A 12,858-nucleotide genomic window follows, 5' to 3' on the forward strand; every position below is an offset into this window, starting at 1 on the left:
TGATATGTAAGAGTTAACAACACAAGTGGATATGGAATTTTCACTAGTAGTGTTGCCAAAGTTCAAATAAAGGTTTGAACACTCACTAATCCCACTCACGATATCATTACCTTGCTAGGATTTGTTAATTTGTGAGGTGGATGACAAAGTGGCATCCTTTTGGATAAGAGACAAAGTCGTGCTCTTCATGATGTGATGGTGAAGTAGAGCATTTCTCAAGTGATGTCTCTGGAAAAAGTTCTTCTTCATCACATTTGGACTTGTCATATCTTTCTTTAAGAGTAGTCCAAATGAGATGAGCGTCCTCAAGTGGCATAATAGATTCAAGCACATCTATACTTAAAGCATTAAATAAATAATTAGTAGTTTGAGCATTGAGACGCAGACATTTATCTTCCTCTTCGGGTGTTAGCAAGATGCCACTAGGAGGAGAAATGCTTACATCTACAACTCACTCGATTTGAGGACCCATGATCTTAAAAATTAATAGCATACGAGTACTTCACTCAAAATAACTGGAAGCATCTAATAAGAATAGTTCTATGTGCACTAATCTAATAGTCGATATCTTTACTCTCTAGCCGGTAAAGCCTGAAAAGAGAGACTCGACTTTGATACCAATTGAAAAGACAATGATATCGCTTAGAGGGGAGGTGAATATGCGTTTTTACAAAAAAAAAAAATCCCCTTTTACCATGGTCTAAACTTGTAGCCTAAAATAAACTAACAGATTTTTCACAAGTGAACATACTAAATGTGCTAGGCTCAACTAGTTCACAATCACCCTAAATAAGTGTAAAAGTTACGATCCTAGGGTGACAAAGATTATTCAAAACTAGTAAAAGATATGCAAAAAAACTCTAGTTGAAAATCTTGAAAACACTGTTCATAATAGATTCCAGGTTTAATCCGGAACCTCTGGGGTCAGATTTGATTATACAGAATCTAGAGTTTCCGAGTTAAATCCGGAACTTCCGTGTTTAGTAGAGAATGAACTCGAAACTGAAATTGAAGGACGCCTAAGGAGTTCTAGCTCAAACCAGGTGAAATCGTGTGTTTTAAACGATGATTCCAAGTAGATCCATAGAGAAACTATAATCAATTTCACATGAGCAAGTAGATCGAGTAATATGCATAAATGTTGAGTAAGAACTCAAAAGGAAAAATACAATAGAGGAGACATAAGATTCATTTTCCAACGTTTGAATACCTCCTCTAGAGGTTCCTACGTCTCTGTTAAGCGGCTCGGTAATACTTGAGTCGGGTCTCTCTCAACTCTTTTTCACTCCAAGTTCGGTTATACTAGAGCTTAGGTTTTCACTCTTGATTTATTCCCTTCTGAAGACGAAATCAAAGCCTTCATAAACTTCCCGCGAAACACCACAACCTTGAGTGCTCGCCTCCGACGCCTAGCCACCTAGGAGGTTGAATCACCAAAGGTAACAAATGCTTTGTGAACTTCTTGTCAATGAACTCGAGTTCTCAAGATGGAGTTTAGCTCACTTGCACTCAATCTTTCAATCTCTCAACCCAACTCACTTTTCTTCTCAAATCTCACATTAAAATATAGTAGGAAGAAATTCTTTTGGCTCTAGAATATTTTTCTTTTGTATCCAAGGAGCAGCAAACAAGGGTGAGATTTAGGGGATATTTATATTCTTCCCCCAAAAACTAGTTGTTACAGGCTTTTCTTGTCTACTCCGGGTGAAACATTTAGATCTTAATTGAGCATCCTGCTCAGAGCAAAGTTTAGAGACTCCGGTAACCTGGAGTATTCGGGTCAACCTGGAACATCCGGATAAAACTCTTAGACCCTAACAGACCACCCGGCTCGGAGCTAAACCCGGAGACTCCGGCCAACCCAGAGTATTCAGGTCAGCCCGGAATATCCGAGGTCAGTACAGCTGGCTCTCTAAAAATGATGATAACTTTTGATCCTGAAGTCCGATTTCGATGATTTTAAACTCTACAGAAAGCTTATTCAGAGAGCTATATATCTCAACTGAATTCATGATCTCAAACACATTAGATCAAACTAGGAATACTCCAAAACCCAATTATGATACTTTCACACTTTTCGCACCAGATTCCTAATGTAAACTCTCACTTTGGTTTGATTAGAAACTCTTGAGCACTGAGATATGACAAATAGCTCTACATTGCATCCCTCTTAATAGTGTGGCATGCCTGTACTCAAATTCAAAAGTAAAACTCTTTTGAACCAATTTGAGCATTTGAATATCTTCAAGTACCGCTTGTTTCTTTTAAACCTTGATGGTTACCAACTTCTATATCGTATTCACTCTATCTCTTCTTGATTCTTCATATGATTGATGCGAATCACTCATAACTTCCCATGACCTCGCACGGTATTGGCGCAAACCCTTCACTCGCTCTTCACCACCACATTGGTCCTTCGGTACCAAGCTATTTACTTTCCCTTCACCACCATATAGTCCATCGCAGCCGAGTCTTACTTGCCTTTCATCGTCTTGCCATAGAATTTTTTTTATCCAACATCTTCAATAAATTTACTTTATCATATATTAAGTCCAATCTTGTTCTTCACTCTTAACATGTTGGATTTCAATTCAACTTATGCTTTCTTATGTATTCTAACCCTAATTTACTCTTAAGCATAAAACACACGAGTTAGTCTATAAAACTCAATTGACAATAACATGCATGTAGTTACTTGATCTCTACAAGTAACTTAGCATTCACGCTTATCGCCAATCTTAGATGAGCTTTTCTTTCTTCTTATGAGCATCACTGAGAGCTCATTCATCTTGATGCATATGTTTCCTCTATGCATCACCTATGGAACAACTTACTAATAAACTCAATAATATTGTTATTAGTCCATAGGTATTGCCATTAATTACTAGAACCATATATAAAGGCTAGATACACTTTCAGAAACTACTTCTAGTGGTAGATGAGAGTGCGTCGTAAGTGAAGAACAGTTTAGGGACATGATTGTTTAAGAATTAAGTTACCTTACTAGGTCTATAAATAGAGGGGTAGGACTGTATGGAAAGGGTGAGCTAGCTATTAGAGTCTTTGAGAGTTTTGAGAGCCTTTCACTTATGTTGTATGGAGAGAGAAAGATGAGTGCTTAACCTATGTTTATATGATAGCTTTTGTGAGGAAAACGCTTTGTAATCTGTCAAAAGATAGCGTTCTTCTTAGCTTAATGAAGAAATTGTTTTTACATATGCTCCAGTTCATCTCCTTGTAGTCTCCTACTTTTGGCTCCTATGTTTTCATGCATATTTGTGGTGTTTTTTTTTTGTTGATTTTCGTTTTTTTAGAGTTGCTTGTTTTGGATCATGTAAGAGGTGTTATTCTTGTTGCTAGGGGATAAATTATCTTATATGAGTTGGTCTTGAACCATCTTAATCCGTTAGATCCATCAACTTAGAGAATCCCTTCTTCTGACAGTTAGTTCTATTGTGTTTAGCAGTTTTTCATCAAGTTGTTTAATTCTTTATACTACGACTCTTAATATGGTCTTAATCACAATTTAGTGTTCACTTTCATCTAAGAGGAGAGTTGGTTTTTTGGAATTCTTACTATTTCTTTTTGTCTCTCTTGCTTCCGCATGTTGTTTTGAGATGTGTTGAGTTAAAAATAGGAGAAAACTATTAATTTTTTAAAAAATTATTAAACACTCCTTCACCTTACTCTAATCGTCTATCTCAATCCTACGTCCTAACTAAGGGGTGAACCTTAGCTTCACTGTCCGCCCTTGGCTTGCGTCGTGATGAGGGTCGGGAACGTGCATGGGTCAGTGGAACAAGAAGGAAAGAGGGGGTGGGGGCATCCATACTTCGGCAGCTTGCGGAGCTTGGGGCTGATGCACAACCATGGTGGGGAAAGACCAATTGCCCCTGAAGATACCAAAGCAAGTGGCAAATAGAGGGGATTGAAGTTCGACCGTCCGAACACAATATGGCCGAGATGACCGGTTGTCTACACCTCCCCTCGGAGGAGAGCAATGTGTTGGAGGTGGCAAATGACGTAGAAGAAGGATTGGCAACCTCGGATTGCGTGGTTATTGGCAAGGTACTTTCGCGGGGGGGTCTTGCTCTTGCACATTCAAACAATTACGTCAGCACTAAGATCTGCGTGGCAAAATCTATCCTAAGGGACTGATGATGAGAACAATTGAGGATAACCTGTTCATCGTGGAATTTGCCTCGAAGCAGGACAAGGATAGCGTCTTGGATGGTTCGCCATGGACTGTTGGTAGGCGGGGTATTCTAACTCAGGAGTTTGATGGTTCTATGAGTCCATCGGACATCCACTTCGATCAAATGTCGATTTGGGCGAGAATTTACAACCTTCCCTTTGGTTTGATGAAAGGAAAATGGGGACATGAGATAGCAAGGAAAGTGGGGTCTGTTTGAAAGAGTAGAACTGGATGATCAGGAATTCGGGATCGGGCATGGGGGCCTTATCTCAGAGCAAAGGTGAAGATTGGTATAGCAAGCTACTCCGTAGAGGTGTGTCACTTTTCTCAGTTAAAAAACAAGTAAAGGAGCGGTATGAAGTGCGCTACGAAAAATTACCAAATTATTGCTACTCGTGTGGAATTATTGGACATTCTTCAGTTGAGTGCCCTACACTGGCCAAGCGAGATGCATATGGTTTAGTCTCTTATGGCACTGATTTGATGGTCCCCAATGATAGAAAGAAGACTTCTGATGAGGTGAAAGGCCAGAGTTCTGTTTCGGCAAGGAAAAGCGGTGGCTCAGCAAGTTACAAAAAAAAGTCCAAAACAGACTATTAGAACAAACACCAAGACCCTAAAAGATGTAAGGGAAGAAAAGGAAGCAAATGTGAGGACGACAGGGTGCAATGGCACCTAGCCCGTACAGGATAGCACGCCTTAAGCATAAAACAATGTCGCATGAGCTGCAGGATAATAACTGGATAAAATCAGTGAGATGGATCAATACGACCCAAGAAATCACAGAGTACGTGCAGCTATGGATAGCGATTCAGTCGGTATACCTGCAGCCCGACATCAGGGATAAGATAAGATGGCGATGGAACGAAGGTGGAGAGTACACAGTGTCGACAGCCTACAAAACCCAATTCTATGGATCTTATAGTACACAGTGTCGATAAGTGTTGTTCTTTGCATGGATTGCATTACATGAAAAAAATCCCAACTGCAGGTGATGTGAAAAAGAGAGGATGGGATAACAGCAGGACTTACCAGCTATGTTGACAGGAGCCAGAAACAACTATCCATCTGTTGATCCATTGTTCCTTCTCAGTACAAGTCATGCAACCTGTCCAGAGCTGGCAAAGTCTTCCGGGCGCTAGTGTCGGAATTTCGTCAGCTAGCCCAATGGCTGAGGGAAGCATTGTAGGGTACCGGTCGCAGGAAAGGAAAAAACTACAAACGCCATCATTTACATCTACTGGAACTGTTGAAAGGAGAGAAATAGAAGAATTTTTTATTCACAGGAGAGAAGCCACCTACATGTAGCACATATAGCAAAAGATGAGACTAACATGTATAGGGATGAAAACGGAAATGACATTTATCGGTTTTTCGAGGCTCGTTTTCGAAGAGTTCCAACCGTAGCAGCCGGAAATGATATACCGAAGAAATAAAAATAGAAATGGTATTACGTCCAAAAATGAAAGTGGAAATCATTTTAGGCTCTTCCGATCATTTCCGAATTTTTCCGTATTTGGCCAACAATTATCGTATTTTAGGCCCGGCAATTACCTTTTTGCACCCTCATATCTGAAGGCCCAAATCCACAAACAACCTAGTCCATACAAATCTATGTCAAGTCTGAATTATTATATGTCTATGTCAAGTCTGAACTAAAAACTATATATAATATATCTATCTTGTTGGATGTGGGCATGTTGCTATGTTATGGTGCCTGATTGTGTACTTTAGTATTTGTGTGCTTGTTTGACCTGTGATAAATCAAATATGTATGATATTATTACTTAAGTTAAACATATAATATTATCTTCATATTTTGTTTGTGTGTAATCCTCGATCAATTGACTTGTTCCTATATATGGTGTATGGACATAGTTACGACTAGCGCTACATCAGTGTTTATCATTCTATAATTTTGATTCTCGGTCGATACCGGTTTATTTTCGTTCCGACAATATTGTTATCGATGTTCCCGTAATATCAACGCCGTATTCATTTTCGCCATTATCGTTTTCGATTTTACTTCCAAGAAAAAATGTGATATGGAAATGGCAAAGGCTTCTTCCCATTGTTTCCGACCATTTTCATCCCTAGACCTGAATGCAATGGCCTTGGGACGTCTTCCTGTTGCAAGACAAGACGACGTAGAATCAGTCTTCAATTGGTTGTTCTTTTTCTTTTTATCAGTATAAAGCTTTGTAACAATATTTAATACCCTCTCTAGCGAAGGGAGGAGCTAAACAGGAATGTAACCTCCCAAAACTCTATCTTATCTGAATGAAGGGCAGAGCTCCTGCCAGCTTCCTTTTAAAAAAAAGGGGTGAAGTGAAAGCTGTAATTATGAAAAAGACTGAAGGTGCTGACCCCATGGAAATGGCACTAGTGAGTGAGGCTGCTACTTCTAGGCTAGATGAAAGAAATGAGAAAGAGAAGGAAATTACAAAGAAGCCGAAGATGGAACAAGACCCCACTCCAACTATAACGACGGCAGCTGGATTCCCACCCTGCCGGGAGCCATGCATGAATCGCTATTGTTGGAACTGTCGAGGCCTAATTTCTCCATGAAAAAATAGGTTCCGCCACTGGATGGATGGTTAAGGGTGAACGTGGATGCAACCGCATTCAATTATATGCCAGGTATGGGCATCAGTATTGTGATTAGGGACCATTCTGGTTCTTTTTTAGCTGCTTGCTATACTTTTTTTTCGATAGAATCGTTGATGCCGAAATGGCTGAAGCAGTGGCAATTCGTCGTGCAGTGTACTTCGTAAAGGAGCATAATATTCAGCAAACAATTGTGGCTTCAGATTGCTTAAACCTTGTCAGGAAGATACAATGTTCAGTGAGGGATGCATCCCATGTTGGAGCTATTATTCGGGACATAAAAAATGCTGTTTTGGGGGCTTCTATCTTCTTCATTCGTATCCGTAGATGGTGTAGTCCGTAGATGGTGTAATGAGGCAACTCATGTAATAGGTAGAGTAGCCGATCAATGTAATGGTTGTGTTTGGATTGATGAGGCTCCGGACTTGATCCGAGACACCCTTTTGTAACGATCGGTTAAATCAATGTAATGTTATCTTCCTAAACAAAGCTTATATATTACCCACATCTGCCATTATGAAAGAATAAACACAAAATACCCATATACCTGCTTCCATATTACCCATATCTGTCATTATGAAAAAATAAACCCAAGATACCCCAATACTTGCTTCTATACCCATCACTGCCATTATTAAAGAATTAAGACAAATGCCGGTAAAAAAGACAATATAAATTGATTAATGCATAAGTTTGTTACACCCTGCATGGATCTAAAATTTCAAAGTTACAATTCAAATGATCTTTCAATGTAAAATATAATAAATATAAACATAGCTCAATACAAGAGGTGTAAAAAGAAAAAAAAAAGATAAGACGTGATATAAGAGGATGAGCGATCTATTTAAATTGTGGAAAAAACAAGCATACTCTCAAAGAAAAAAACAATGTAATATATTCTCTCTCACTCTTAGATGATGTAGACGGGCTTGGTGGTTCGACTAGCCAATATTGTTACCCGCTTTGCAACAACGGGAGGGGATGAACACGACGTAGGGAGGGAAGACATTGACTCTAAGGATGTCATAAAATATAGTGGATACATAAACTATGTATCCAACATCGAATGACCAAGATAGATGCAGGGGAAAAGGGAAGCCCAGCAACCCGTATGTTCATCACATCAACGGAGACAATAATCGATAGGGGAGGATACATAAGTTGCTGTAATGAGCTTGGACCCATAGCTCAAATTGGGCATCAGCCAGCGGCAGAGTAAGACATAGCCCTGCAGATCGTTGATGGTGGAATCGTAACCTCTAGCAATGATAAGGAATGCCGACGAAGCCATTTATCTGCATAGCATGACACAAAGTGAATCGGTATAAGAGTCTATGGGCTACGCTGCACTGGGCATTAACCGTATACCCCAAGGTCACGGTGTTATGAAGGCAACAAGGAAAGACGCAGTCCACATGTCGTGCAGATGAAGATCTTGACCTTCCAACCCAAACAAAAACAATTCGATTAGAATAACAAAAAAAAAATAAGAATAAGTGCTTGCAGAGCATAATCTACCTAAAATAGAGCAAAGAGGTGATGATATAGTGTCTGAGTAGACGAAAAAGTTGTTATAACAGACGCATCTTCGAATTATTTTTATCAATGAGCAGTATAGTAGCGACAGTGATATAAAGAAGGGCGATGAGAAAGTAAAGCACAAATTGATGATAATATCATAATGATACAACAATATATACACAATTAAATTCTTGATACTAACCGTGCAATTACAGTCACTCCGCTAGTTGTGTTATGTACTCAGTGTTGGGTGAGTGGTCAGAAAAGCTCAGGCTACAGAGGAGAGGATGAAAGAGAAGTCCGAAGAGAAGCTAGATAGGGTTGGATTTTTTTTATTGGCCGGGATGGCGGGAGTTCTGCCTTAATTAGGGTTGGAGCAATATCAGTTCACATTAATGGTTGCTACGGCAATTAGCACCTGAATTATTGACCTGCATAACGATTTAAAGCGTCCCTCAGATGCCAGCAAGTACAGGAGATTAACAGTGGAGGAACGACAACGAGACAAAGAGGCCAGCCACACGAAGGAACGTGAGCTTGTACTCTACTTCTGTGCTACGAGGGGCAATGGCCGGAAGGCCTAGATCAATCAATCATCGATCATCAGCCCCAGAATTCAGGGCTCAACTGATTCACACCGTACTCTGGGACGCCCTATTTATCGACACTGATTCACACCGTGCTCCTAAATTTTACCGTAGCACCTACGGAGATGTTGTCCACTTGTCCTTGTCCAAGCTACGGGGACACCATGCACAGTAGGTCGCAGGAACCCAGGCAGAGATAGTTTCAGGAATTGATTAATCCTGAGCTGAATACCAGAGCTCAAAGGACGCACGCTAGTACTTTTTCGGTATCAGTAGCTGCCATGAAGATGAAATGTTTGTTACGGAGGTGGCTCCTTTGTTTACTACTCACAATGCACGAACTAGCTTGAGGATACGTGCAAACACACATGGTAAAAAGGTGGAGCTAGCAGCTAGATGACACGCTCTGCGTAGACCCCAACAGACAGTAACAGATTAGTATAATCTTCTGCAAGAATCTAACCAGCTTTTCAGCTAATTTTGTATGTGGAACTAAACAAAGTAGCAAAAAATTAATCCATCGAAGCAAGATTGGCTGCCTATGCATGGTTTCGTACATTTTGGAGTTTAACCGCCAATTGGTCCTTTAGTCCATCAATCCATGTGCTAGCAAAGGCAAGTAATTTTATGATATGAATAGAAGAATGTCATAGAAAAATGCTTTTATGTTTAAGATTCCAGATCCGGAATAATGACATATTTCGCTCATGTCTACCGATCTTCCCAACGCACTTCCCCCTCTCACATTTCAATGTGTCCCCTATAGATTTTCACTAGTAGAAAAATGATTTGTACAGATATTTTAGAAAACTCATGCGGGACACTTTTTTAACTGTCTGTGAAAAATAGTCTATACAAATTAGATTTGTACAAGTAATTTTTGAATCGTCTGTATAAATAATTTGTATAGACGGCTCGTTATTGGAACCATCTGTACTAAGTTTTTTGGAGCTAAAAAATCTAAAAAAAATATTTTTCCTACCCACACCAGCCCCCCTATATTATTATTTAGACGTGATCGCAAGGCACACGATTTTTTATGCAAAATACCGAGTGCATTTTCTATGAGTTGAACCCGCAACCTCTAACCTCACGTGAACCTTACTTACCGTCTCACCTGTTCGTTCAATGCTGACCATTGTATGAAAATAATCTATATAAAATATACGCTTAAAACGAATGACACTATTAATGCATACGGTTTTAGTTTAGTGCCATTTGAACTGTTACTTTTTGTGCAAACGGTTCTAATTTGGAACCGACATAGTACATATGGTTCTAATTTAGAACCGTCTATAAAAAAAGAACAGTACATACGGTTCTAATTTATAACTGTCTATATTGTAACGCCCATTTTTGTTGCAACTGCTTGTTACAATTTTCTCAGATGTTTCTAGTTTGGAATCGTTTGTCCCTTTATACAGACAACTCTATAAATTTGTATGTACAGTAACATCCCACTAAAAAAATTATGTAGTAGTGTTTACCTCCACCCGTGTTATGAAAAAATTCCGCCTCCACGTGTTCAATTGAAACCCAAACTTAGATACACTGATCTCTCTTTCTCCAGCCTTCGATCAATTTCCACGTGTGTTAATCTATGCATGCAGTCTGGACTTCAAGTGTACAACCTGTTGATTCAATGTGCCAACTAACCCAGATGACAATATTAATTTGTTTGTTCCCTTTCATAATTAAGTTTTGTTTTTTGAGTGGAAACCTTTTATGCTCAAGTAAGGTCGTTGATTCGTCACTCGTCGGTCTATTTGATACCTAGAAGGTCGGGTGATTCAATATATATGCTAGATCCACTGTTATTAGATTATTAATATTGTTGGTTAATTAGGGATGAACTTATCGGCTTTTGGTGAGAGCCGGAGGTGAAGTGGCCCTTCACGGCTTCACGTCCTTGCCGGGCGGGCGGAGCATTGAAATCGTGAGAAAAGGTTTTTTTTTTTTTAGTTTTTTCATAATAGTATAGGTGGGTAATTTAGAAGCAGGCATGGGGTAAGTTTGGTGTTAATGTTTTTATAACGGTAGAGGTGGGTAGTTAGAAGCATGTATTAGGTGTAATTTGGGTTAAATTTTTTTATAATGACAAATGTAGGTAATTTAGAAACACGTTAGGTCCAATGGCTATGTATTAGGTGTATTTTGGGTTAATTTTTTATAATGACAAATATGGGTAATTTAGAAACATGTTAGGTTCAATGATTATTGTTTTCAATGATAATTAGAGTCCATTTTGTCAGATGTTTTGCTTTTTTTTTGAGAATTTTGAGAATTTATCTATTTTTCTAGTGTGTCTCATCTGAAGATTAAAATGAAAGCTCTGAGAGGAGTCTCCAACTAGTAATAAGTAAGATGTAAGGTGCTTAAGTTGACCAGAGAACACGAAAAACACAATTTCAGTACTCTCTTTTGCATCTACATTCATACACTGTTATTATAACCGGAGGTGGTTCAATTGAAAAAAAAAAACTCGAACCACATGCCTGTCCACATGCCTGTCCAATTGTGCACAAAACTATGAAAAGCCAGTCGAACCGGTTAGTAGTTCTCCTTAAAACCTGCCAGTTTTACATGAACCTCAAGAAAACCAAGCCTAAAGGTTTACATTTGTACCCTGATGGCTTGTACAACAGCTACGCTGAGGACCAGGAGCTAAAATCAGGATACATGATTAACCTAATCAACGTGAGTGAGTTAGTAACTGCGACTTGGACAACATGCACATGGACGTGCATGTGTATTCCAACAGCCCCCGCAGGCTCAACTCAGTGTAGCACGGCCATTGAGAATGGATCGGAACTTGCTGAATAGAAACGGCGGGAGGTCGTTGGTGAAAATGTCGGTGGTGAAAATTAGGATAAGGTCTAGTAGCAGACCCATTTGTAAGTGGGGAATTATGACGGCTATCTACAGATTTATCCTATCAGAGAGCTAGATTCTTGCGATGGGCTCCAATAATGTAGACTAAGGATGGACGACAATCTATGGGTACCATGGAAAAAAGTCATCGTGTCGAGTATTTGCATTATCTCTGCCCTTTACATCCTGTGCTTATTTCTGGTGCTTACTATTCCGTATTTATATTTCCTAAAATTGCCATGTGTAGTTAGTGGTATTGTTTCCTAAGGTGTAAATTTTTGTTTTTGATAGAGTAGAAACACTAGATAAACTTAGAATATATTTAGATATAAATTAAAAAAAAATTATCTTGTGGTTTTAAGTCTTAGTTTTAAATAATTCTAATTCACCTTATGTGTGTCACCTATTCTTACCGTGACGAGGACATAAAAATAAGTATAATGGACAAAATGGTTGAAACCAAATAAATTATAGACGAAGATACTATTTAACAGACACCTCCCTTTTAGGCTCTACATTTTAGTTTCACCTTTGAAACTCTAGATCTTCATCTTCATCTTTGGTAGTACCAGTTAGCTTCAAGCAGCAACCAGTCCACTTAAAAGCATAAACAGTTATAAGACAAAAAAAAAAGGCAAATAACTAACACTATTAACCTCACGCATGAAAAGTTATAAAGGGGGCTAGATAGCAAATATCTATCCAGTGAAAAGTGAATGGCGTTTTTCATTTGATCGGGAAGTAATAAATGACATTTTGGAACACGTGCAGTCAAACGTGTTAAAATTTTAGCTACCAAAATCTCTATAAATATTTAGGCATGGCAGCTGAGCGGTCAAACTTAGTTTTATTTTTGTTTTACAATACGTTATAATAGAAATTGGTGTTTACTGTTGTGTGTTTGGAGACTACTAGAATTCTAACTTGTCGGCACTCTATTGTAATTTGTATCAAAGTAGACGGAATGCTAATGGCTCGTTTGAAGGTTGAAAACAACTCCTGTAGGTATCTTGGAAAATTGCGAATGGGCCTGTGCAATACGGTATTGCTATAAAACTTTCTGAGAACAACTCAACA

This window comes from Phragmites australis, chromosome 6 (assembly GCF_958298935.1).
Source record: "Phragmites australis chromosome 6, lpPhrAust1.1, whole genome shotgun sequence".
Classification (NCBI taxonomy): Eukaryota; Viridiplantae; Streptophyta; class Magnoliopsida; order Poales; family Poaceae; genus Phragmites; species Phragmites australis.